This window comes from Geotrypetes seraphini, chromosome 16, assembly GCF_902459505.1.
Source record: "Geotrypetes seraphini chromosome 16, aGeoSer1.1, whole genome shotgun sequence".
Lineage (NCBI taxonomy): Eukaryota > Metazoa > Chordata > Amphibia > Gymnophiona > Dermophiidae > Geotrypetes > Geotrypetes seraphini.
In genome coordinates, this window is record NC_047099.1 from 31,203,550 (window position 1) to 31,231,478 (window position 27,929).

A 27,929-nucleotide genomic window follows, 5' to 3' on the forward strand; every position below is an offset into this window, starting at 1 on the left:
TTTTCTGCCAGTCCACAGGGCTGGCACGTCCATCGGGCAAAAGACGGTGTTCTTCAGACTCCAGTCCACAGTGCGATCAACACGGCATTTTTGGGCCGGCTCTCTTGAGTGCCGCAGTGCACAAAGCCGTGGGAAAAGGCTCCTACGCGTGTCCTGTGCCTGACCTTGAAGCCTTCTGTCTGACGTCGCAACGTCAGAGGGAAGGCTTCCAGATGAGGGGGCGGGACGCGCGCTGCCCACAACTTTGTGCAACGCTGCACTCATGGGAGCCGGCCCGAAGACGCTGCATTGATCTCACAGTGGACCGGCCCGAAGATAACACTGGGTGGCAGGCCAGAAGGCAACGCACGGCACAGCATGGAGGGAGAGAGACAACAACGGTAGGGGGAATCTTTTTCTTGTATGTTATGCTATGTTTGTCGTACCTTATTTTAAATTTTGTGCATCACATTGACGATACGATAATGCGTTTTAATCAAAATTGTATTCAACTTGAAACTTGAAATGAAATTCATGCCATAACTGGACACCCAGCACAGTTTCCTGTTTTTGTAGCTAGTTATTAATACACAAATAAAAAATTTCCTCCTATAACATAACTTTTATTTTCTGACAAGTCTCCTATGAGCTTCTTTGCAAATGCTTTTCGAAAATCCAGAGGAGCTTTATCCATTGACTCACCGTTGTCCGTATGTCTATTTAAAAAAAAAAATAAAAAAAAAAAATATATATATATATATGTTTTCAAAAAAAATCTAACAAATTGGTAAGACAAGACTTTCTCCTCTGCTCTATTAATCTCTGTCTATCCAAATGGTAAATTATTTTGTTCTTCAGACTATTTTGCTTGGCATGAATGTCAAGCTTATCGGTCTCTAGTTTAATGGATCACCCATGCAATCCTATTCCTGAAATACTGCAATTGATTTGAAAGAGAAGTTACAGATTGCTAGTCTGGAATTTAACTCTTGAGTTCTTTTATTATTCTGGGGTGTCTGCCATTTGGTCCTGGTGATTTGTTATACTTTAGTTTATTCATTTGATCTATTGCATTTTTTCTGGTTTTCTGTGATCTGCTTTAAGTTCTTCTCAACCTTAAGTAATGTTTCTGGCTTCCGTCCTCTGAAACGTCCTGTTTTGGAAGGGGTGGGAGCTGGCATGCTCACGCGCTTCAGGTTCTGTGCTGGCTGACCGGAACGCTTCTGGTGTTATGTAGATCAAAGTATCGCTGACCTGGGCGATGGATATAAGGAAGGAAAAACCTCATGGGGAGGAGGGTGAAAGATGCTGGAGGGTGGGGGTAGGGAGGAGGAGGAGAGAAATGCTGGATACTCTGGGGGAGAGTTAAGAGGTAGGGAAGAAGAAAAATGCTGGGTACCAGGGGGAAGGAAGAGAGGACATCATGGAAAGTTGACCCAGGTATAAACCAATACCTGATTTGGGATGTAATTTATAGGAAAACTTTCTCTGTTTATATGGGAGAATATACTGTAATTAAAAGTTCATTCTCTTATATTAACATCTAGAACACCTTAGAGTTCTATGGCAGTTTTGTTCCAACATAATTTTAGCAAGCTTTAATGCTCCAAGAGGTTAGAATTGGGCATGGAGCCACATCCTGGTACCACCCTTTTTCCAGCAATAACATTGAGATTGCTGTCTCCTCAGCGGAGGAATCTCGACAGTGAGGAAAGCTGCCAGCTGTTTAATGACTCCCAGAGGTACATCTTGGGATTTCTTAAGACAGGGCCTGACACACAGGGGCTTGGATTAGTGTTAAAAAATCCAACAAGGACCTGATGAACTGGAATTGGTTTGTAAGCCACATCCACCCTCTGGATTGGGAGTTTGAGCTTAAATCAGGTTAATAGGCGTACCTTAGTTAGGGTTACCAGGCATTCAGGAAAACCTGGACTTGTCCTCTATTTAGAGCACTGTCTGGGCTCCCGGACGGACTTTCCAAAACCCGGCATTTGTCTGGGTTTTGGAAAGCCCCGACGAGCTCCAGCCGCATCTGGAGGGCCTCTGAGCATGCGTCAGTTCTGACTGGCCCAGAACGTCTTCTCCGATGTCAGAATTGACGTCGGAAAGACAACTTCGTGTAGGCTTTAGCAGTAGCAGGGTGGTAAGATAGCAGCCAACCCGGGGAAAGGAAGAAGGGAGGCTTTTTTTTTTTTTTTGGTGCGACACAGAGGGAAGGCAAGCAGGCTGGCTTTCGCCAGGGAGGGAGGAAGAGAGGTAGACAGGCAGGCAGCCTGGCTTCTGGGGTGGGGGTGGGACAAAGTGTGGAAGACAGTGAGAGGGACATAGGAAGGAGGCACTGGGGGCACTAAAGACATGGGAAGGAGGCACTGGGGGCACTAAAGACATGGGAAGAATGCACTGGGGGCACTAAAGACAGGAAGGGGCACTAAGTACATGGGAAGGAGGCACTGGAGGCACTAAAGACATGGGAATGAGGCACCGGGGGCACTAAGGACATAGGAAGGAAAGAGGGAGGGAATAGAAAGGGACAATTCTTGGGCCTGAGTGCAGAAAGAAAGAAAGGATACACAGACAGAAGGAAACGCAACCAGACTCATGAAATCACCAGACAGCAAAGGTAGGAAAAATGATTTTATTTTCAATTTAGTGATCAAAACATGTCAATTTTGAGAATTTATATCTGCTGTCTATATTTTGCACTATATTTGTTTCAAGTTTTATTAGGTTTTTATGTACCGCCTATCAAGGTTATCTAAGCGGTTCTACAATCAGGTACTCAAGCATTTTCCCTGTCTGTCCCGGTGGGCTCACAATCTATCTAACGTACCTGGGGCTATGGAGGACTGAGTGACTTTCCCAGGGTCACAAGGAGCAGCGCGGGGTTTGTCTATTTTTCTATAGTTACTGAGGTGACCGAGCTCGCGGAGATGGGGCAGAAACGGGGCTTTTAAATTTTAGTCCTAGTAGTTTGCCGGTTCACAAAATAATTCTTTTATTTATGCCGGTCCACGGGTGTAAAAAGGTTGAAAAACACTGTGATAGAGTATGAACCTAATCCATCAGGAGTGATGTTGAAACTCTGCTCTGGTAAGGGGATAAATGGTTCAGCTTTTATGCTAGACATTTGCCACAGGAGGGCAGCACTGAGCATCTCTGCAGTACTGCTTCCTGAAGCAATGGTGCCCTCCAGTGGCCAGTGCTTGGAATAGCCTCTGCAAACTACCAGTAGAGCCAAAGGCAGATTTTGAACAGAAGTTATTTTCCCTGGAGGGGGCCATTGCTTCAGGAATCAGTACTGCAGAGATGCTCAGTGCTGCCCTCCTGTGGCAAATGTCTAACATAAAGTCTGATCACACCAAATATATCAAATGAACACTTTCACAAAAAATGTGAGAATGACGTCTACTGGATATCTATAACACCTTGCAAGCTTAATCATAAAAGACAATTAAACAGAGGAAAAAAGCCTCAGACTGAGGCCCTCCCACCACCACAATGGTGGTTTAAAGGTGGTTAGGTGATAACCTCACTGGCAAAAAATCTCTGTAATATTGCAGATAGATAAAAGCATTGCTTGGTGCTATTTAAATTATTAAATGGTATGCATTAGAAGATAAGAGGAAAAATCTTCCACTTATCTGCTGTTGATCGGTACACTGACGATGGCCAGCGTTTCACAAGTCTGCTGCCTCGGTATAACAAATCCGATCGAACTTAAAGAGGGACGCTAAACAGCATCTCCACCATCTGAACCATTTATCCCCCTACCTGAGTAGAATTTCAACATCACCCCCACCAGCATGGAAAAAAAACCAGATGGTTAATGTGGAAATAGAGTGGCAAATGTAAATCAATCAAAACTGGACACATTTAAGGAAAGGGGAACTGAAACCAAAGGATAAGAATTTGGAAAGTTGCAACCCAGGACAGTGGATTACGGGAGACACGGATCGCAGCGAATACAGGAGTGGGAAAATGGAAAAACAGAAATGTAACTGCTAGGAACAGTTACCCTATTCATAGACATCTGCAAGGTGCTGAGGGTAGTAATTTTCAATGTAGAAATATGCAATGAAATAACATCTCACATCTGCTGGGAACTTTGTAAACACTTTAGCATCATTGGATTGGAAGAGCACTGGGGGACCCACAACCCTAAGAGAATTCTCGAGAATGAAGAGGTTATGAGCACCTGGGTCATCCCCATTCTGACCAGTAAAAAGCTGGACGCAGTCTTGAAAGAGAAAACTCCCAGATGGGCATTAATCAGCAAAGTGTCTGCCCTTAGCGATAACTCTATAAGCTGCAGGAAAAGAAAGAAGATCCTCAAGTGCCAAGAGATACGGTCAGAGTAGTTGCCAGATTTTACTCTAGTAAAATCCAGACCCCTAGAACCCCCCTCCACCCCCAGTTCCATCCATCCCCATCCTGTTAAGCCCTAGTCCCTCCTCCATGGCCCATGCAACACCAGGGATATGCAGCCACCTAAAATGAGATTTACCATTTTCTGGATAGGCAAACCCCCACAATTTCTGATTTTTTTCATTGCGACCTGCGACCCATTTTGGACCTTCGGGCCCTCAACAAATTTTTGGTCAAAGAGAAATTTCGCATGCTGACTCTAGCTTCTCTCTACCCCCTCCTCGAGCAGAACGACTGGTTATGCTCCCTGGACCTCAAGGAGGCCTACACTCACATCCCCATTCATCCGGCCTCCCGAAAGGTCCTCAGATTTCGGGTGGGAAATCTACATCTACAGTATCGAGTGCTACCATGCGGCCTCTCTTCATCCCCCAGAGTCTTCACAAAATGTCTGGTGGTGGTGGCCGCGGCACTCCGGAGCAAGGGTCTACAGGTGTTCCCATACCTCGACGACTGGCTCATCAAGGCCCCGTCAGCCCCAGAGGTCATTTCGGCGACCTTGGCTACAACCTATTTCCTCCAGAGTTTGGGCTTCGAGATCAACTTTCCCAAGTCTCACCTACAGCCCACCCAGTCCCTCCCCTTCATCGGGGCGGTCCTGGACATCATTCGGCTCCGAGCATTCCTACCTCTTCAACGCATGGATGCTCTTCTTCATCTCTGCCAGTCGGTGTCTACTCGCCAAACCCTGCCAGCGAGACAACTGATGGTGCTCCTGGGCCACATGGCCTCTACAGTTCATGTGACGCCCTTTGCCAGACTCCATCTCAGAATCCCACAGTGGACTCTGGCATCTCAGTGGAATCAGATGTCCGATCCATTAACCAAACACATCGTAGTCACACCTGCTCTTCGGCAGTCTCTACTTTGGTGGATGACCTCTTCGAATCTATCCAGAGGTTTGCTGTTGCACACTCCACCCCATCAGAAAGTTCTCACAACCGATTCATCGAACTATGCATGGGGGGCCCATCTGGATGGTCTCCGCACTCAAGGATTCTGGACCAGTGCGGACAGACTACATCAAATCAATCTTCTGGAGCTCAGAGCCATCTTCAATGCTCTCCAAGCTTTCCAACATCTACTTCACGACATGGTGATCCTCATTCGCACAGACAATCAGGCCGCCATGTATTATGTCAACAAGCAAGGGGGCACGGGCTCGGCCCTCCTTTGCCAGGAAGCGCTACGAGTCTGGGATTGGGCGGTACGCCACAACGCCTTCCTCAGAGCTGTCTACATTCAGGGGAAGAACAACGTCTTAGCAGACAACCTAAGTCGTCTTCTACAACCTCACGAATGGACTCTCCATTCCGACCCCCTTCACCAAATCTTTGCACAGTGGGGGACGCCTCAGATAGACCTCTTTGCGGCTCCCCACAACTTCAAACTGCCTCAGTTTTGCTCCAGGATCTACACTCCTCATCGCCTCGAGGCAGATGCCTTTTTGCTGGACTGGGGGAAACGATTTCTATATGCATTCCCACCATTCCCTCTAATCCAGAAGACTCTGGTCAAGTTGAAACTCGAGCAGGCCACCATGATTCTAATAGCCCCTCGGTGGCCCAGACAACCTTGGTTCTCCCTTCTACTTCAACTCAGCAACAGGGAACCAGTACCTCTTCCAGTGTTTCCTTCACTACTTACTCAACATCAAGGATCACTACTTCATCCCAACCTGCAGTCTCTCCACCTGACAGCTTGGTTCCTCTCAACGTAACCCCTCACCAATTTTCCCAAGAAGTGAGGGAGGTCTTGGAAGCTTCCAGGAAGCCTACCACTCGACAATGCTACTCCCAAACGTGGACTAGATTCTCATCATGGTGTATTTCTAAATCAAAGGAACCTCAGCGAGCTTCCTTATCTTCCGTGCTGGACTATCTCCTACACCTATCTCAATCTGGGCTCAAGTCTACATCTATACGAGTCCACCTGAGTGCCATTGCGGCTTTCCACCAGCCTCTGCAAGGGAAACCTCTCTCTGCTCATCCTGTGGTTGCCAGATTTATGAAAGGACTCTTTCATGTTAACCCTCCTCTCAAACCTCCCCCAGTAGTTTGGGATCTCAATGTAGTCCTTTCTCGTCTCATGAAGCCCCCGTTTGAACCTCTCAACAGGGCTCCACTTAAGTATCTCACCTGGAAAGTAATTTTCCTTGTAGCCCTTACGTCTGCTCGCAGAGTCGGTGAGCTTCAGGCCTTGATGGCGGATCCACCTTTCACAGTATTCCATCATGACAAGGTGGTTCTCCGCACTCACCCGAAATTCCTGCCTAAAGTGGTCTCTGAATTTCATCTCAACCAATCCATTGTACTTCCAGTGTTTTTTCCTAAGCCTCATTCTCACCACGGAGAATCGGCCCTTCACACGCTGGACTGTAAACGTGCTTTGGCTTTCTACCTGGATCGTACCAAGCCACACAGAACTACTCCTCAACTTTTTGTCTCCTTTGATCCTAATAAGTTGGGAAGACCCGTATCAAAGCGCACCATCTCTAATTGGATGGCGGCTTGTATCTCTTTCTGCTATGCCCAGGCTGGATTATCACTTCCTTGTAAAGTCACAGCCCATAAGGTCAGAGCAATGGCAGCCTCAGTAGCCTTCCTCAGATCAACACCAATTGAGGAGATTTGTAAGGCTGCCACTTGGTCCTCGGTTCACACTTTCACCTCACATTATTGTCTGGATACTTTCTCCAGATGGGATGGACAGTTTGGCCAAACAGTGTTAAAAAATTTATTCTCTTAAGTCGCCAACTCCCCCTCCATCCCACTGAGGTTAGCTTGGAGGTCACCCACTAGTGAGAATACCTGCCTGCTTGTCCTGGGATAAAGCAATGTTACTTACCGTAACAGTTGTTATCCAGGGACAGCAGGCAGCTATTCTCACGTCCCACCCACCTCCCCTGGGTTGGCTTCTCAGGCTAGCTACCTGAACTGAGGAGACACGCCCGGCTCTCCGGGCGGGAAGGCACTGGCGCATGCGCGGTGCGGGCATCTCGAAACTTTTAAGTTTCTACAAGCAACACGTGCTTGTGAGACGTCCGTATCGGGGCTCTGTCTGATGACATCACCCACTAGTGAGAATAGCTGCCTGCTGTCCCTGGATAACAACTGTTACGGTAAGTAACATTGCTTTTTGGTCTTTCTGGAAGAAGATCTACCTGAACCAGAAATGGTTTTCAAGGGGGGGTGATGTGGAGGAACTGAAAGAAATCTGTGAATCTGAAAGATGTACTAAGCCAAATCGACAAGTTAAAATGTGAGAAATCCGGCTGGTATACTAAAGGAACTCAAACATGAAATTGCTGACCTGCTGTTAGTGAAGATTGTACTTTGAAGTTTGGAGGGTAACTAAGATTATGCTGATTTTTAAAAAGGGTTCTAGGGGAGATCAGGGAAATTACAGACAGCAGGGCCGGGCAAAATCATGGAAACAATTATAAAAAAATAAAATTGTGGAACATGTAGACAAACAATGAGAAAGTCAGCATGGGTTCAGCTGAGGGAGATTTTGCCTCACCACTTTACTTAACTTCTTTGCAAGTGTGAATAAACATGTGGATAAAGGTGAGCCAGTTGAGGTGTATCTAGATTTTCAGAAAGCTTTTGACAAAGTTCCTCATGAGAGAGGCTCCTGAGAAAATGAGAGTCGGGAGAGGTGGCAAAGTTTAGTTGTGGATTAGAAATTGGTTATCAGATAGAAAACAAGAGGCTAGGAGGGTTAAATGGTCATGCTCCTCAAAAGAGGAAGGTAAACAATGGAGTGCTGAAAGGATCTGTACTGGGCCCGGCTCGCTCTAATTTATAAATTTATAGTGTTCAATGCTGGTCTCTTTATTTCAAGAAAGCTAGAGCAGCACTAGAAAAGGTGATGGAACTAGAGAATGACAAGGGCAAAAATTTGTCCCTGTCCCCACAAACCATCTGATCCCATCTGCACAAGCCTCAAATATTTCCATCCTTTCCCGGTGCTGTTCATTTTTCTGTCTCCGAGCGGCTGCCCTGAAACTTCTCCGCGGATGCAACTTCCTGTTTACGGTTGTGTCTGAGGAGAAGCTTCTGGCAGCCGTGTGCGACTTCGAAAAGGCTTGTGCCGCTCGGAGACAGAAAAATGAAAAGCGCCAGTGAAGGTGAGAGGGAGGAAGATGCCTGGATCATTGCATTTGGGAGGGGGCTGCTAGCCTGCATGACTGTGAGGGGTAATATGTGAGGTAATGTGTACAAAATACTTAACTGTGGGGACAAGACCTTCCACCACTCCATACCCGTGATAACCAGGTTTGTTTCCCCTCTCTGTCTTGGCGGGCTACCCGAGGGTAACATTCACTGTGTTATTCTCTAGATCAGTGGTTCCCAACCCTGTCCTAGAGGACCACCAGGCCAATCGGGTTTTTGGGATGGCCCTAATGAATATGCATGGAGCAGATTTGCATGCCTGTTGCTTCCATTATATGTAAATCTTTCTCATACATATTAGGGCCATCATGAAAACCCGATTGGCTGGTGGTCCTCCAGGACAGGGTTGGGGACCACTGCTCTAGATGGAACTCCTCCCATCTGAGGAAAGACTAAAAAGGTTAGGGCTCTTCCACTTGGAAAAGAGACAACTGCGGGAGAGATATGATTGAAGTCTACAAAATCCTGAGTGGAGTAGAATGGGTACAAGTGGATCGATTTTTCACTCTTGTGAAAAATTGCAAAGACTAGGGACACTCAAAGTTATAGGGAAATACTTTTAAAACCAATAGAAGAAAATACTGGCTAAGCTCTGGAACGCATGGCCAGAGGTTGTGGTAAGGAGTGGATAGTGTAGCTGCTGTTAAGAAGGGTTTGGACAATTTCCTGGAGGAAAAGTCTGTAGTCCTGTTATTGAGAAAGACACGGGGTCAGCCACTACGTGTCGTGGGTTGGTAGCATGGAGTGTTGCTACTCGTGTTTTGGCCAGGTACTAGTAACCTGGATTGGCCATTGTGAGAACGGGTTACTGGGTTTGATGGACTTTTTGGTCTGAACCAGTAAGGCTATTATGTTCTTAAATAGAGAAGCCCTCTGAGGTGATAACATTCCCCCATAGGAGTAGAACAGTAATGATGTGTAGGTAGACATAGAAACATAGAGTTTGACGGCAGAAAAGGGCCGGCGGCCCAACAAGTCTGCCCACTCAAGAACCCTCCCTCCTCGAGAATCCATTTTTTTAAGCATTCCTCTGGAGCGACCCCACCAGACGGTCCCATCGTCCCTTGAAGTCGAGCGTGATACTGGCCTCAACTACCTGACGTGGAAGACCATTCCATCGATCAATTACCCTTTCGGTGAAGAAGTATTTCCTGGTGTCCCCATGAGCTTTAGCGGGTGCCCTCTTGTCGCCGTGGGACCCATAGGATAAAAAATTTCTTCCTCCACCTCAATGCGGCCCATGATGTTTTTGAATGTTTCTATCATGTCCCCCCTTTCTCTGCGCTCCTCGAGAGAATATAAGCGCAGTCTGCTCAGACGTTCCTCATATGGGAGATCTTTAAGTCCTGAGACCATCCTGGTGGCCATCCGCTGAATCGACTCCATTCTCTTCACATCCTTTTTATTATCCCAGGACAAGCAGGCAGCATATTCTTTACGCATGGGTGACGTCACCGACGGAGCCCCGGTACGGACCTTTTTAACTAGAAAGTTCTAGTTGGCCGCACCGCGCATGCGCGAGTGCCTTCCCGCCCGACGGAGGAGTGCGTGGTCCCCAGTTTCTTTGTTTCCGCGGAGCAAAGTCGCATGTGGTTTCAACGGCCGTTGAAAACATCTTTTTTGCCTTCCCGCTCGCGTTTTTTTCTTGTTTTTTCTCTTTTTCCCGCTTCGGGTTTTCTTTTTCTTCAAGTAAAAAAAAATAAAATAAAAATCTCTTCGATTTTCTCGGTTTTTTGAAACCGGCCCCGGCGGGGCCTGTTGTCACCATACAGGCCTCCGGTTTTGATTTTGCGGAGGCCGTGTTTCCCTTCATGCCCCCTCAACCGGGCTTTAAGAAGTGCCAGCGGTGTGCACGCCCGATCTCCCTCACCGACCCGCACAATTGGTGCCTCCAGTGCTTGGGTCCAGAGCATCGGGCTGACACCTGCACCCGCTGTGCTACGCTTAAAAAGCGTACTTTGAAAAATAGGCAGATCCAGCAAAATATTTTGTTTGGTACTGGATCTGCCATGGAACCGGCTGCGACGTCGACGGCACCCCAAAAGTCGGCACCGACGACATCGACACCACCGGACCCTTCCTCGGGGTCGTTGGGCCCAGGTAAGCCGGCTAAGAAGCCTCCCACTTCCCTTGAGCGCCCTCCTGCCAAGGTTGCGACACCGGCCCTCCCGGCACCGCACCGGCCCCGCAAATGCTCCGCTCCGATCTCGGTGAGTGCCTCATCATCGGCCTCCTCATCGCCGGAGCGTAGAGCGGCACCTATGGTACCGAAGAAGAAAAAAGCGGTACCGGTGCCTCCCCTGGATGACCGCATCGCGGCCATACTCCAAACACAGTTACAGGAGCAGCTGCAACAACAGCTCCAACAACTGTTGCTGGCACCGCACCTTCCGGTACAGGACCGGTCCGAGCCTCGCACTGTCCCATCGGTGTCAACCCCCTCGGTACCAATTAATACCTCCATGCCGGTGCTCTTGGCAGAAACACCTACAGTGCATACCCGTGATGCTGCCGACCCTGTCCGGTCCCAGGAACGACATCGGTCTTCCTCACCCGGTACCGCCTCGGTGCGCTCAGGCAAATCTCTCTCAAAGACCCGCCATGCCGAGCCCCCCACACCGATGTCCAAACGTATGCACCTCGACATTAGGGACCCGGACTTGTGGGAAGACTCCCCTCACGGTACCGAGGAGGACGCTTCGTCAACTGACGAAGAACCTTCCATGACCGACACCGTATCAAAACCAGAGCAATCCTCTTTCTCCAAATTCCTTAGGGAGATGTCAGCAGCTCTTTCCATTCCCTTAGAGTCCGACTCTAAAAAGTCTCAAGCTTTCCTCGACGCCCTAGACTTTGAGCAACCTCCCAAAGAATTTCTGAAGTTGCCCGTCCACGACATCCTATGGGAAACTTTCTATAAAAACTGGGAGGCTCCCCTCACTGTTCCTGGAGCCCCTCGTAAATTGGATAGCTTGTACCGGGTTATTCCAATCCCAGGGTTTGACAAACCTCAATTGCCCCACGAGTCCCTCCTGGTGGAATCTACTTTGAAAAAATCTCAGGGTTCCAGTGTATATGCCTCCACCCCTCCTGGCAGAGAGGGAAAAACCATGGATAAATTTGGTAAGCGCCTTTTCCAAAATGCCATGTTAGCCAATAGAGCCAACAACTACACCTTCCACTTCTTCTACATGAAGCATCTGGTGCAACAGCTCTCCTCCTTACAGAAATATCTTCCTGAATATAAGATCCCTCTTTTTCAACAACATATTTCTAGCCTCCTCCAACTCAGGAAATTTATGGTTCGCTCCATCTACAACTCATTTGTGCTGACCTCTCGCGCATCTGCCATGGCGGTGGCCATGCGCCGTTTGGCATGGCTGAGAGTCTCTGACCTAGACATTAACCACCAGGACCACCTGGCGAACGCACCTTGTCTGGGTGATGAACTCTTCGGAGAGTCCCTGGACTCAACAACCCAGAAGCTCTCAGCACATGAGACCAGGTGGGACACTGATCAAACCTAAAAAGAAGACTCCACCTGCTCGCCCCTACAGACAGCAGTCTTCCTACCAACGCAGGTTCTCGGCCAGACCTCTCAACCCGCCCCAACAGCAACCTCGCCGATCTCGTCAACAGCATCAATCTCAGGCTCGCTCACAGTCTCACCAACCTGCCAAGCCTCTACCTCCGTCAAAACCATCTCAGCCCTTTTGACTTTTTCCTCCAGGGCATAGCCAGTCTCCCACCATCATTACCTCTTCCTCAGCCTATCGGAGGTCGCCTTCAAATCTTCCTCAGCCGTTGGGAGGTCATCACATCAGACCAATGGGTCCTCAACATCATTCGCCATGGCTACTCTCTCAACTTCCAGACTCTTCCACCAGACCATCCTCCCGTAGAGTCTGCTTCTCACTCCTCCCAAACCCCCCTCCTCCTGAGGGAGGTCCACTCTCTCCTTCTTCTCAATGCCATCGAAGAAGTGCCTCCGGACCAAAGGGGTCAGGGATTCTACTCCCGCTACTTCCTGGTTCCCAAAAAGACAGGAGACCTCCATCCCATCCCCGATCTCAGGGACCTCAACAAGTGTCTGGTCAAGGAAAAGTTCAGAATGCTCTCCCTTGCCACGCTTTACCCTCTTCTCTCTCAGCACGACTGGCTATGTTCCCTGGACCTCAAAGAGGCCTACACTCGCATCCCAATCAATCCGACTTCACGTCGCTACCTACGGTTTCAGATACAGCACCGTCACTATCACCGTCATCGCCCATGGTGTTCACCAAGTGCCTTATTGTGGTGGCGGCCTTCCTCAGGTCTCACAACCTCCAGGTGTTCCCCTACTTGGACGATTGGTTGGTGAAAGCACCTACGTCTCCACTTGTGCTACAAGCCACTCATCACACCATCTCTTTCCTCCATTTCCTGGGGTTCGAGATCAACTACCCCAAGTCGCATCTGCTTCCCACACAGCGACTTCAGTTCATTGGAGCAGTTCTCGACACCACACTGATGAGGGCGTTTCTCCCCTCCGACCGTCAATGGACCCTGCTCCACCTCTGTCGTCAGGTGCTCCTTCATCATTCCATTCCAGCCCGACAGATGATGATCCTCCTGAGCCACATGGCCTCGACGGTCCATGTGCTTCCTCTGGCGCGACTCCACCTCAGGACACCTCAATGGACTCTTGCCACCCAATGGTCACAGACCACGGATCTTCTTTCTCATCCCATCTCTGTGACATCGTCTCTTCAGCAATCTCTTCAATGGTGGTTGAACTCCTCAAATCTTTCCAGGGGTCTACTCTTTCATCTACCCCCTCACTCCATGATCATAACCACGGATGCCTCCCCTTATGCGTGGGGAGCTCACCTGGGAGATCTACGCACCCAGGGACTCTGGACCCCTCAGGAGCGTCAACATCACATCAACTTCCTGGAACTCAGAGCCATGTTCTATGCTCTCAAGGCCTTCCAGCACCTTCTCTACCCTCAGGTTCTTCTCCTGTGCACAGACAATCAAGTCGCCATGTACTACATAAACAAGCAAGGCGGCACCGGATCTTGCCTCCTTTGTCAGGAGGCTCTCAGCATCTGGACCTGGGCCACGGCCCGCAATCTCTTCCTCAAGGCTGTCTATATCCAGGGCGAACAGAACTCCCTGGCCGACAATCTCAGCCGCATCCTTCAACCTCACGAGTGGACTCTGGACCCTTCCACACTCCACTCCATCTTTGCTCGCTGGGGCACTCCGCAGGTGGACCTCTTTGCAGCTCCTCACAACAATCAGCTGCCCCAGTTCTGTTCCAGACTCTTCTCTCCTCATCGTCTGACCCCAGATGCATTCCTGCTCGACTGGACGGATCGGTTCCTCTATGCCTTTCCTCCACTCCCTCTGATGTTGCGGACGTTATCCAAACTCCGCAGGGACAGGGCCACCATGATTCTCATCGCTCCTGGGTGGCCTCGCCAACACTGGTTCTCTCTCCTGCTCCAGCTCAGCTCCAGGGAGCCCATTCCTCTTCCTGTGTTTCCTACTCTACTTACGCAGCAGCATCGGTCTCTACTACATCCCAATCTGTCCTCGCTCTACCTGACAGCTTGGTTTCTCTCGGGCTGACCTCTCTAGAGAATCTATCTCAGCCCATCCGGCACATTTTGGATGCCTCCAGGAAACCGGCCACCCTCCAATGTTACCATCAGAAGTGGACCAGGTTCTCCTCTTGGTGTCTACTACATCACCACGATCCCACCTCATTGGCGGTGGAAACTGTACTGGACTATTTGCTCTCTCTATCTGATGCTGGCCTCAAGTCCACCTCAATCAGAGTCCACCTCAGTGCCATCACCGCGTTTCATGAGCCTATCCTCGGAAAACCGCTTACGGCTCATCCTCTGGTTTCCCAGTTCATGAGAGGCCTCTTCAATGTGAAACCACCTCTGAAGCCTCCTCCTGTCGTCTGGGACCTGAATGTGGTTTTATCAGCCCTCATGAAACCTCCTTTTGAGCCTCTTGCCACCACTTCGCTCAAACTTCTAACATGGAAGGTGCTTTTCCTCATTGCCATCACCTCTGCCAGGAGGGTTAGTGAGATGCATGCACTGGTCGCCGATCCACCGTTCACTGTTTTTCACCATGACAAGGTGGTTCTGCGTACCCATCCTAAATTCCTTCCCAAGGTGGTCTCGGCTTTTCACCTCAACCAGTCCATTGTGTTGCTTGTCTTTTTCCCTAAACCCCATTCTCATCCTGGGGAACAGACGTTGCACACGCTGGATTGTAAGCGTGCCCTTGCATACTACCTTGACCGTACCAGGGCTCACCGCTCATCCCCTCAGCTCTTTCTGACCTTCGATCCTAACCGTCTAGGTCGTCCTGTCTCTAAACGGACGCTTTCCAACTGGTATTGCGTTCTGTTATGCTCGGGCCAGTCTCTCACTGGAAGGTGCTGTCACGGCCCACAGGGTCAGAGCTATGGCTGCTTCTGTGGCTTTCCTCCGTTCCACACCCATTGAGGAAATCTGCAAGGTTGCCACTTGGTCCTCAGTTCACACGTTCACTACTCACTACTGTCTGGATGCCTTCTCCAGACGGGATGGACACTTCGGCCAATCTGTGCTACAAAATTTATTTTCCTAATGGCCAACCATCCCTCCTCCCTCTCTGTTAGCTTGGAGGTCACCCATGCGTAAAGAATATGCTGCCTGCTTGTCCTGGGATAAAGCACAGTTACTTACTGTAACAGGTGTTATCCAGGGACAGCAGGCAGATATTCTTATGTCCCACCCTCCTCCCCGGGTTGGCTGGCTTATCTTAACTGGGGACCACGCACTCGGGCGGGAAGGCACTCGCGCATGCGCGGTGCGGCCAACTAGCACTTTCTAGTTAAAAAGGTCCGTACCGGGGCTCCGTCGGTGATGTCACCCATGCGTAAAGAATATCTGCCTGCTGTCCCTGGATAACACCTGTTACGGTAAGTAACTGTGCTTAATGTGGCCTCCAAAACTTAACACAGTACTCCAGGTGAGGTCTCACCATGGTTCTGTATAACGGCAGTATAACTTCAGGCTTTCGGCTGATAAAGCTTCATATAATGCATCCTATATTTTGGTAGTATAGTTCTCTATCAGCTTATTGCATCCCTTTATTCTATTAATATTATATGGGATCCTCAGCGCCACCACTCAGAGCTCAAATAGATTTCATAGCTCTAAGCTTTATGTGTCAGCTCCTCATTGGTTCCCTGTTGTTAATTTCATATTCTTAGTATATGCTTTTGTAATGTTTTATATTCTATTTTATAGATACGTTTTCATAAGTAATAAGTTATTTAAGTACTTAACTTTGACTTGTGGTCTCTGGCTAGGGGAAACATAACACCGACATGTTTCGCTCCTTGAGCTTTATCAAGGCTTGCCCCTAGAAATAAAACAAAAGCTATCAGCTATTATTTAGTCGACTACAGACAAATAGTAACAGAACTTAAGGAGATACATTTCTTTTAAAGTGTCCTGCCTATTTGCTTACCTAAAGTTTTCGCCGCCACAACCTGTGACCACTCTATCCTACAGATATGGCGGCGGCGTTTCTACTAAGATTTTAAAGGCACCGGGACCCGCCTAAAGCGTGACTGCGTCATTACGTTATTAACGCGTCATCCAGGGTACCCGATGCTATACTATTAGGAATTGTATACTTAAGAAGAAAAGCCAAAATTTTAGCTACCTCCTCACTTTAGGATTTAGTGCCTCATATAAATATTATAACAATGAAGCCCACTCTAGTTCGGCATTTAAGCCATGCGGGATCACTGTGTTTAAGGTATGGATCCACCGTTGTTCTTTATAGTTCAATAATTCCTCGATATTGCCTCCCTCCCGTCCCCATTCTAACTTTTCAATTACACGCCATTGAATTTGTTCCATGGTGTGTTGATATTATAAAAAATGTTCTACCATTGGAGCTTGTATGTTCTTTGTTTTAATACGTGATTTATGTTCATTTAGTCTTATATGTATGGGTCTGGAAGTACGGCCCACATATATAAGACTACATGGACATATTATAATGTATACGACGTGAGTTGACTGGCAAGTCGTGTTAATACTTGCTGTAATCACTTTCCCCGTTTGAGGGTCTTTCCATATAGTGCCTGTAATAGTCGTGGAACACCATTGGCAGTGTCCACAACTTGTGTGTTGTCCTACCAGATTTGTTTTATAATTCCCTAGTTTCTGTTGGATTAGAGTCTGCCCAATAGTTTTTTCCTCTCTTAAAGGCAAACATAGGAATGTCTTTGAAAATTTCATACATTTGCAGGACATGCCAATATTTTCTAATGTTTGCAATAAGCTCTTTTGCCGCTTCTGAGTATGGGAGCACACAGATTAATCTTTCAGTATTTTCTTCTTCAGGCTCTCTTTCAGATATCAAGAGATCTCTATTTGCGTATTTAGCTCTTGTAAACGCTTGCTTGATGGCTTTTGTAGGATACCCTCTAGTTTTAAACCGGAGTTTCAACTCTTCCGCCGATTCCATAAAATCATGTAGATCAGATGATACTCTTCGGAGTCTTAAAAATTGACTCACCGGTAGGTTAAATTTTAGGTGGTACGGATGGTGGCTGGAGAAGTGCAATAACGTGTTCTTCGCCACTGGTTTTCTGAAAAGTTTTGTTTTCAACCGGGATTCTTCTTTTATAATAAGCAAGTCAAGAAACTCTACCCTATCTAAGCTGTAAGAAGGGGTAAATTGAAGATGGGGATTTTTTGTATTAATCCAGTTTAAGAAATCCAACAAAAGACTTTCAGGACCCTCCCACAAGAAAAAAATATCGTCTAGGAACCTCTTCCATAGTGTTATCTTTTGGAAATAATCCGAGGTGTAAATGTGGGTATTTTCAAACTGTCCCACATATAGCGTAGCTACTGATGGGGCCAACGTGGCCCCCATCGCCACTCCTTGTATTTGTTTATAGAATACCCCTTCGAACTCAAAATAATTTTCTTCAATCACCCACCTGGATAGCTGTACCAAAAATTCAGTGGTGATACGTTGAGTACCTACTCGTTTCTGAAGGGTATCTTGAATAATAGCTATGGCGCCATCTTGGGGGATGTTGGTGTATAGGGACACTACGTCTAATGTCACCAAAAAGGTCCCAGAACTGACAGAAATTTCCTGAGAGAGAATCCGAAGCAGATGGGAGGAATCTTTCAAATATGAAGTTGTTTTTATTGCTTCTTTAGCTAGAAAAACATCTATAAACTTGGATAGGGGTTCCAATAAAGACTGTCTTGTATTTACTATGGGTCTGCCTGGTGGTTCTTTTAATGACTTGTGTATTTTTGGCACAAAGTATATATAAGGTGTGCGTGGATACTTTTCCAAAAGAAATTGATATTCTTTTTTAGTCAGTATTTCTTTTTCATAATGTGCAGTAACCCAATCAAAAACCACTTTCATCAAAGGGCCTCCTGGATCTTGAGAAATAGGTTTATATGCCCTATTGTCTGATAATTGACGCAACGCTTCTTTTAGATAATTCTCTCTATTCAGGATGACAGTGGCGCCACCCTTGTCTGCTCTAAGAATCATACAATCTCGTTTTTCTTTTAATTGCATAAGAGCTTTATGCTGCGTATGCGTTAAATTGTAAGAAACCTGTTTATGAGAAAATGATTTTTCAAACTTTCCAAACCCTGCCAAAACCAAATTTCGAAACGTTTCCACCGCTGGGTCAAGCGGACCCGGAGGATTCCACTTAGACTCTTTCTTACAAATGGATCCCTCATCTTCTGTCTCAAGACTTTCCTTATTTAGAAAAAATAATTTTAATTGTATTTTTCTCAGGAATTTAAAGAAGAACAATTTCAGTTGAAAAAAATCAGGATATTGATTAATTACAAAGTTCAGTCCTAATTCTAAGACTGTTAGTTGGTCGTTTGTGAGGGGGGTAGTAGAGATGTTAACTACTAAGGTATCTACTTCATCTTTCCATTGGTCCCTGATTTTCCCCGACCTCTCTGGGCTCCTCTGGATCTTCCTCTTTGGCGTCCCCCTCTTGTTCGTCCCTCGTCCCCCGAATTTTTTATTGGAGGAGCTTCAACTGAATCTCCACTAGTGGCCTCTGAATCATCGGAAGAAGCATTAAATGCTACTTTCTTTTTTATCATTACTGGTATAGTTTTTTTATTCCACGAGTAAACTCGTCCCATATGGTAATCTTTTTCGTCTCGTTTCCATTTTCTTATTTTGGTTTGTTTAGTTGAATCTTTAAATTGGACCAAAAGGTCCTCAAGATCATTTCGTTTTTTCTCAAATTCTTCCTTTTCTATCTGATCTTTCATTTGTAGTTCCATAGAGACAGTTTTAGATCTTAGATCTAACTCAATGTCAGATGTTGTTTCGACTAGTAGAATCATTAGGTCTCGTGAACAGCGATTTAATATCGCTGTCCACTTATCCATGAAGGTTTTATCTGATGTCATTATTTTCGGCTCCTTCAATATTCGTAGACCTCGGGGGATCATACTTTTCTTAAAATCATTTTCTCATAAACAGGTTTCTTACAATTTAACGCATACGCAGCATAAAGCTCTTATGCAATTAAAAGAAAAACGAGATTGTATGATTCTTAGAGCAGACAAGGGTGGCGCCACTGTCATCCTGAATAGAGAGAATTATCTAAAAGAAGCGTTGCGTCAATTATCAGACAATAGGGCATATAAACCTATTTCTCAAGATCCAGGAGGCCCTTTGATGAAAGTGGTTTTTGATTGGGTTACTGCACATTATGAAAAAGAAATACTGACTAAAAAAGAATATCAATTTCTTTTGGAAAAGTATCCACGCACACCTTATATATACTTTGTGCCAAAAATACACAAGTCATTAAAAGAACCACCAGGCAGACCCATAGTAAATACAAGACAGTCTTTATTGGAACCCCTATCCAAGTTTATAGATGTTTTTCTAGCTAAAGAAGCAATAAAAACAACTTCATATTTGAAAGATTCCTCCCATCTGCTTCGGATTCTCTCTCAGGAAATTTCTGTCAGTTCTGGGACCTTTTTGGTGACATTAGACGTAGTGTCCCTATACACCAACATCCCCCAAGATGGCGCCATAGCTATTATTCAAGATACCCTTCAGAAACGAGTAGGTACTCAACGTATCACCACTGAATTTTTGGTACAGCTATCCAGGTGGGTGATTGAAGAAAATTATTTTGAGTTCGAAGGGGTATTCTATAAACAAATACAAGGAGTGGCGATGGGGGCCACGTTGGCCCCATCAGTAGCTACGCTATATGTGGGACAGTTTGAAAATACCCACATTTACACCTCGGATTATTTTCAAAAGATAACACTATGGAAGAGGTTCCTAGACGATATTTTTTTCTTGTGGGAGGGTCCTGAAAGTCTTTTGTTGGATTTCTTAAACTGGATTAATACAAAAAATCCCCATCTTCAATTTACCCCTTCTTACAGCTTAGATAGGGTAGAGTTTCTTGACTTGCTTATTATAAAAGAAGAATCCCGGTTGAAAACAAAACTTTTCAGAAAACCAGTGGCAAAGAACACGTTATTGCACTTCTCCAGCCACCATCCGTACCACCTAAAATTTAACCTACCGGTGAGTCAATTTTTAAGACTCCGAAGAGTATCATCTGATCTACATGATTTTATGGAATCGGCGGAAGAGTTGAAACTCCGGTTTAAAACTAGAGGGTATCCTACAAAAGCCATCAAGCAAGCGTTTACAAGAGCTAAATACGCAAATAGAGATCTCTTGATATCTGAAAGAGAGCCTGAAGAAGAAAATACTGAAAGATTAATCTGTGTGCTCCCATACTCAGAAGCGGCAAAAGAGCTTATTGCAAACATTAGAAAATATTGGCATGTCCTGCAAATGTATGAAATTTTCAAAGACATTCCTATGTTTGCCTTTAAGAGAGGAAAAACTATTGGGCAGACTCTAATCCAACAGAAACTAGGGAATTATAAAACAAATCTGGTAGGACAACACACAAGTTGTGGACACTGCCAATGGTGTTCCACGACTATTACAGGCACTATATGGAAAGACCCTCAAACGGGGAAAGTGATTACAGCAAGTATTAACACGACTTGCCAGTCAACTCACGTCGTATACATTATAATATGTCCATGTAGTCTTATATATGTGGGCCGTACTTCCAGACCCATACATATAAGACTAAATGAACATAAATCACGTATTAAAACAAAGAACATACAAGCTCCAATGGTAGAACATTTTTTATAATATCAACACACCATGGAACAAATTCAATGGCGTGTAATTGAAAAGTTAGAATGGGGACGGGAGGGAGGCAATATCGAGGAATTATTGAACTATAAAGAATAACGGTGGATCCATACCTTAAACACAGTGATCCCGCATGGCTTAAATGCCGAACTAGAGTGGGCTTCATTGTTATAATATTTATATGAGGCACTAAATCCTAAAGTGAGGAGGTAGCTAAAATTTTGGCTTTTCTTCTTAAGGATACAATTCCTAATAGTATAGCATCGGGTACCCTGGATGACGCGTTAATAACGTAATGACGCAGTCACGCTTTAGGCGGGTCCCGGTGCCTTTAAAATCTTAGTAGAAACGCCGCCGCCATATCTGTAGGATAGAGTGGTCACAGGTTGTGGCGGCGAAAACTTTAGGTAAGCAAATAGGCAGGACACTTTAAAAGAAATGTATCTCCTTAAGTTCTGTTACTATTTGTCTGTAGTCGACTAAATAATAGCTGATAGCTTTTGTTTTATTTCTAGGGGCAAGCCTTGATAAAGCTCAAGGAGCGAAACATGTCGGTGTTATGTTTCCCCTAGCCAGAGACCACAAGTCAAAGTTAAGTACTTAAATAACTTATTACTTATGAAAACGTATCTATAAAATAGAATATAAAACATTACAAAAGCATATACTAAGAATATGAAATTAACAACAGGGAACCAATGAGGAGCTGACACATAAAGCTTAGAGCTATGAAATCTATTTGAGCTCTGAGTGGTGGCGCTGAGGATCCCATATAATATTAATAGAATAAAGGGATGCAATAAGCTGATAGAGAACTATACTATCAGGTATTTAGTGTTTATGTATCACAGCTCCCTATAAGTGAGTAAGGTGTGCAATTAAAGATCTATATTTTGGTAGCACTTTGAAAATTATATATTAATATTCATCATGCCTCTTATGAGCAATCGCAAGTACTCACTTTATATTACTAAACTGAGTGTTTAGAAAAGGGGTTCTTGGTTAAGAGGTACTGAATTAGGTATGCAGTATAATGACTATGCATGAGACAAATTTGCATGCACTATATCTGTTGCATGCAGATTTATCAGGTGTATATTTATGGATATCATAATATCCACGACTGGCATTGTGTGTCTTGAGGACTGGATTGAAAACCCCTGCTTTAGAATAAAAAGTAAACTATCAGTTTAAAATTGCTAAAATGCATGCTAATCAGCAGCTAATTAAAACAAACACACAACTGTCTAGACCAGTGTTTTTCAACCTTTTTACACCTATGGACCGGCAGAAATAACAGAATTATTGTGTGGACCGGCAGTTGAAGAACACTGGCCTAAGTCGTGGGCCAGACCCCGTCCATCTCTACCCAATCTCCACCACAGACCCCACACCTATAATAGTACTAATTGCACCTTGCACGTCCCGTGCCTCATCTGGAAGCCTTCCCTCTGACGTTGCAACGTCAGAGAGAAGGCTTCCAGTTCAGGTGCAAGATGCCTGTAGAAGCCACTGCCCGTGGCTTTGTGCACTGAATCAGGAAGAGGGAGCTGGCTCGAAGATAATGCCGCATCGATTGTGGACTGGCGGTTGAAGAACACTGTTTTGGGCCTGATGCACGTGCTGGCCCTGTGGACCGGCAGGAAATTTCTGTGGACCGGCACTGGTCCATGGACCAGTGGTTGAAGAACACTGGTCTAGACCCAATATGTGTAACTGTAGTAATAAACCATACAACCTGTGTGTATCACCAGTCTATATTATACTTAAAACTGAACTTTTTCCCTAAAAAACAGGCAAAAAGTTCGGTTTCAAGTATAATGAGGGGGGTTACAACCCCCCACAACGCCAGCGCAATGTCTGTTAAGTAAAATAGACGTTCCGAAAGGTGACGGGACTAAATCGCGCGAGACAATGGCACGCAGACAACTGAGCGCAAGGTTGACGGCGCGCCGAAGAAAAGCACTATTTAAAGGGCTCCGATGGGGGGTGTTGGTGGGGAACCCCCCTATTTTACTTAACAGACATCGCGCTGGCGGTTTGGGGGGTTGTAACCCCCCTCATTATACTTGAAACCAAACTTTTTGCCTGTTTTTTAGGGAAAAAGTTCAGTTTTAAGTATAATGTGGGGGGTTACAACCCCCCAAACCCCCCACAATGCCAGTGCAATGTCTATTAAGTAAAGTGGGGGGGTTCCCCCCCACACCCCCCGTCGGAACCCTTTAAAATAGTGCTTTTCTTCGGCGCGCCGTCATCCTTGCGCTCAGTTGTCTGCACGCCGTTGTCTCGCGCGATTTAGTCCCGTCACCTTTCGGAACGTCTTTCTCCATCTGGGTTCAAATCACCACATTTGTAGCGTGACAACTTGGCAGGAGCTGCAAGTGGCTGTCAGGCAGTTTCCATCCCAAGTTCCTGCCTTGATCTTAGCCCTGAAAACAAAAGCAGTATTAAGAATTGTGGGTTCAAATCTCAAGTTTTGCCTGACTTTAAAAGTATAGGACCATTCATGTGAGCAATTTGGGTAAGTTACACTTTTCAGCAAGACAAAAGGAGTTCAACATAGACCTAATCTCTGATTATTTTAATCCTGTGGTGGATCACAGAGAGCCCAGATAGCAATGTTACTTACCGTAACAGTTGTTATCCCAGGACAAGCAGGCAGCATATTCTTTACGCATGGGTGACGTCACCGACGGAGCCCTCGGTACGGACCTTTTTAACTAGAAAGTTCTAGTTGGCCGCACCGTGTTATCCAGGGACAGCAGGCAGCTATTCTCACTAGTGGGGTGATGTCATCCGACAGAGCCCCGATACGGACGTCTCACAAGCATGTCTTGCTTGAAGAAACTCAGAAGTTTCGAGATGTCCGCACCGCGTATGCGCCAGTGCCTTCCCGCCCGATGTACCGGGCATGTCTCCTCAGTTCAGGTAGCTAGCCTGAGAAGCCAACCCAGGGGAGGTGGGTGGGATGTGAGAATAGCTGCCTGCTGTCCCTGGATAACAACTGTTACGGTAAGTAACATTGCTTTATCCCAGGACAAGCAGGCAAGTATTCTCACTAGTGGGTGACCTCCAAGCTAACCTCAATGGGATGGTGGGAGTGTTGGCAACTTAAGAGAATAAATTTTGTAACACTGGCCAAACTGTCCATCCCGTCTGGAGAAAGAATCCAGACAATAGTGAGAGGTGAATGTATGAACCGAGGACCAAGTGGCAGCCTTACAAATCTCCTCGATTGGTGTCGATCTGAGGAAGGCTACAGAGGCTGCCATTGCTCTGACCCTATGGGCTGTGACCTTGCAAGAGAGGGATAATCCAGCCTGGGCATAGCAGGAAGAGATACAAGCCGCCATCCAGTTGGAGATGGTACGCTTCGATACAGGTCGTCCCAACTTGTTCGGATCAAAGGAGACGAAAAGTTGAGGAGCAGTTCTGTGTGGCTTGGTGCGATCCAGGTAGAAAGCCAAAGCACGTTTAGAGTCCAGAGTGTGAAGAGCTGATTCTCCATGATGAGAATGAGGCTTTGGAAAAAATACTGGAAGTACAATGGATTGGTTGAGATGAAATTCAGAGACCACTTTAGGCAGGAATTTTGGATGAGTACGGAGGACCACCTTGTCATGATGGAATACTGTGAAAGGTGGATCCGCCACCAAGGCCTGAAGCTCACTGACTCTGCGAGCAGATGTGAGGGCCACCAGAAAAACCACCTTCCACCTTAAGTGGAGCCCTGTTGAGAGGTTCAAACGGAGGCTTCATGAGTTGAGAAAGGACGACATTGAGATCCCAAACCACAGGAGGAGGTTTGATAGGAGGATTGACATGAAAAGACCTTTCATGAATCTGGAAACCACAGGATGAGCAGATAGAGGTTTCCCCTGTAGAGGCTGATGGAAAGCCGCAATAGCACTCAGGTGGACACGTATAGATGTAGACTTGAGACCAGATTGAGACAGGTGTAGAAGATAGTCTAGCACAGCGGAAAGGGAAGCTTTCTGCGGCTCCTTGGCGTTGGAAATACACCAGGAAGAAAATCTAGTCCACTTCTGGGAGTAGCAGGCTTCCTGGAAGCCTCTAAGACGTCCCTCACTGCTTGAGAAAACTGGTGAGGGGTTACGTTGAGAGGAACCAAGCTGTCAGGTGGAGAGACTGCAGGTTGGGATGAAGCAGAGATCCTTGATGCTGAGTAAGCAGCGAAGGAAACACAGGAAGAAGAACCGGTTCCCTGCTGCTGAGTTGAAGTAGAAGGGAGAACCAAGGTTGTCTGGGCCACCGAGGAGCTATCAGAATCATGGTGGCCTGGTCTGATTTCAACTTGACCAGAGTCTTTTGAATGAGAGGAAATGGAGGAAACGCATATAGAAAGCGATTCCCCCAATGCAGCAGAAAGGCATCTGCCTCGAGGCGATGAGGAGTGTAGATCCTGGAGCAAAACTGAGGCAGTTTGAAGATGTGGGGAGCCGCAAAGAGGTCTATCTGAGGCGTACCCCACTGAGGAAAGATCTGATGAAGGGGGTTGGAATGGAGGGTCCATTCGTGAGGCTGGAGGAGACGACTCAAGTTGTCTGCCAAGACATTGTCCTTCCCCTGAATGTAGACAGCTTTGAGGAAGGCATTGTGGCGGACCGCCCAATCCCAGACTCTGAGAGCTTCCTGGCAGAGGGAGGCCGATCCCGTGCCTCCCTGTTTGTTCACATAATACATGGCGACCTGGTTGTCTGTGCAAATGAGGACCACCATGTCGTGAAGCAGATGTTGAAAAGTTTGAAGAGCATAGAAGATGGCTCTGAGCTCCAGAAGATTGATTTGATGGAGACGGTCCGCACTGGTCCAGAATCCCTGAGTGCGAAGCCCGTCCAGATGAGCCCCCCAGGCATAGGTCGAGGAATTGGTTGTGAGAACCTTCTGGTGGGGAGGAGTGTGAAACAGCAAACCTCTGGATAGATTCGAAGAGGTCATCCACCAAAGTAGAGACTGCCGAAGAGCAGGCGTGACTATGATGTGTCGAGTCAACGGGTCGGACACTTGAGTCCATTGAGAAGCTAGGGTCCACTGAGGAATTCTGAGATGGAGCCTGGCAAAGGGTGTCACATGAACTGTAGAAGCCATGTGGCCCAGGAGGACCATCATGTGTCTCGCTGAGATGGACTGGCGAGAAGATACCGACTGGCAGAGATGAAGAGCATCCATGCGCTGAGGAGGAAGGAACGCTCGAAGCTGAATGGTGTCTAATACCGCCCCGATGAAGGGAAGGGACTGGGTAGGCTGCAGATGAGATTTGGGAAAATTGATCTCGAAGCCCAGGGTCCGTAGGAAGCAGATCGTGGTCAAGGTCGCCGAAATGACCTCTGGAGCTGACGGGGCCTTGATGAGCCAGTCGTCGAGGTATGGAAAGACCTGAAGACCCCTGTTCCGGAGTGCAGCGGCCACCACCACCAGACACTTCGTGAATACTCTGGGAGATGAGGACAGGCCGAAAGGAAGCACTCGATACTGCAGATGTCCCACCCGAAATCTGAGAAACTGTCTGGAGGCCGGATGAATCGGAATGTGAGTGTAGGCCTCCTTGAGATCCAGAGAGCATAACCAGTCGTTCTGCTCGAGGAGGGGGTAGAGAGAAGCAAGAGTCAGCATGCGAAATCTCTCCTTTACCAAAAACTTGTTGAGGACCCGAAGGTCTAAAATGGGTCGCAGATCGCCCGTCTTCTTCGGGACGAGAAAGTACCGGGAGTAAAACCCCCGGTTGTGCTGGTCCACCGGGACCGGCTCGACGGCCCGAAGGTGAAGCAAAGCCTGAGCTTCCTGAAGAAGAAGGGCGGTCTGCGTTAAATTGGAAGGATACTCTCTTGGAGGGTGGTCCGGGGGGACCCGATGGAAATGAAGAGAGTATCCTTCTCTTATGATGGTAAGGACCCAAAGGTCCGTGGTGATGGCCTCCCATCGATGACAAAAATGATGGAGGCGACCCCCGATGGGAAAAACGGGAGGATGCAGAACGAGGTCGGTTATGCTCCCTGGAAGAGAGTCAAAAAGGCTGAGTAGCCTTGGGTGCAGCCGGCGGCTGAGGCTTCTGCTGAGCCATATCAATCCATGGGAGGCTGTCTCTTCGCCGGTTGTCTCGCAGCAGGAGTTTGACGAGGTGTGTAGCGCCGCTGGTAAATCAAAGGCGGCCTAGAAGGTCGAGACTGCTGAGGCTTGGGCTTAGGCCGAAGGATAGACTGGAAAGACTTTTCATGATCCGAAAGCTTCTTAGTAACAGTCTCGATAGACTCGTCGAATAGATCGGCGCCCGCACAAGGCACATTGGCAAGTCTGTCTTGGAGGTTCGGATCCATATCAATTGTTCCAAGCCATGCCAAACGACGCATGGCCACGGAACAGGCGGCAGCACGTGCCGAGAGTTCGAAGGCATCGTAGGAGGACTGCATCAGCTGAAGACGTAGCTGGGAAAGAGAAGCTACCACTTCAAACTCGAATCGAGCCTGAGCATCGATGTAAGGGGTAAACTTGCGGAGCACCGGCAAGAAGAACTCCAAATATGAAGAGAAAAAGAAATTATAATTGAGCACTCGAGACGCCATCATAGAATTCTGGTAGATTCTCCTACCGAACTTATCCATCGTTCTTCCCTCTCATCCCGGTGGTACAGAGGCATAGACCTGGGAGGGATGAGATCGCTTGAGAGAGGACTCGACCAGCAGGGATTGGTGAGAGAGTTGAGCTCCCTCAAACCCCTTATGATGGACGATGCGGTATCTTGCATCCAGTTTGCTGGGGACCGCAAGGTTGGAGTACAGTGTCTCAAAACATCGCATGAATGTTTGATCCAGCAATTTATGCAGAGGAAGCCGAAGAGACTCCGCAGGAGGATGAGGCAAGTGCATGGTGTCGAGATACTCCTTAGAATATCGAGAACCAGTGTCCAAAGTCACATCCAAGTCATCCGCCATTTGTCGGAGGAAGGAAGAAAAAGACAACTGGTCCGCCAGCGCCGGCCTGCGAGACGGACTGGAGGAAGTAGAAGCCTCAGGATCCAGGGAGACTTGGGAGCGACAA

At 47.0% G+C, this 27,929-nt stretch overlaps 1 protein-coding gene across 2 annotated transcripts in view; it reads left to right on the forward strand.

Annotated features, from left to right (window-relative positions):
• ZCWPW1 (zinc finger CW-type and PWWP domain containing 1) overlaps positions 1 to 27,929 on the forward strand; it is a 180,155-nt gene that overhangs the window by 36,294 nt on the left and 115,932 nt on the right. The window contains exon 1 of one of the 2 annotated variants that reach the window (XM_033923690.1): positions 1,362 to 1,721. The exons of the other annotated variant lie outside the window; for it this stretch is intronic. The gene's annotated coding sequence lies outside the window, so the exon portion shown is untranslated. Of the gene's footprint in view, positions 1 to 1,361; positions 1,722 to 27,929 lie in introns of those variants that run through there. 2 annotated transcript variants of the gene reach the window in all.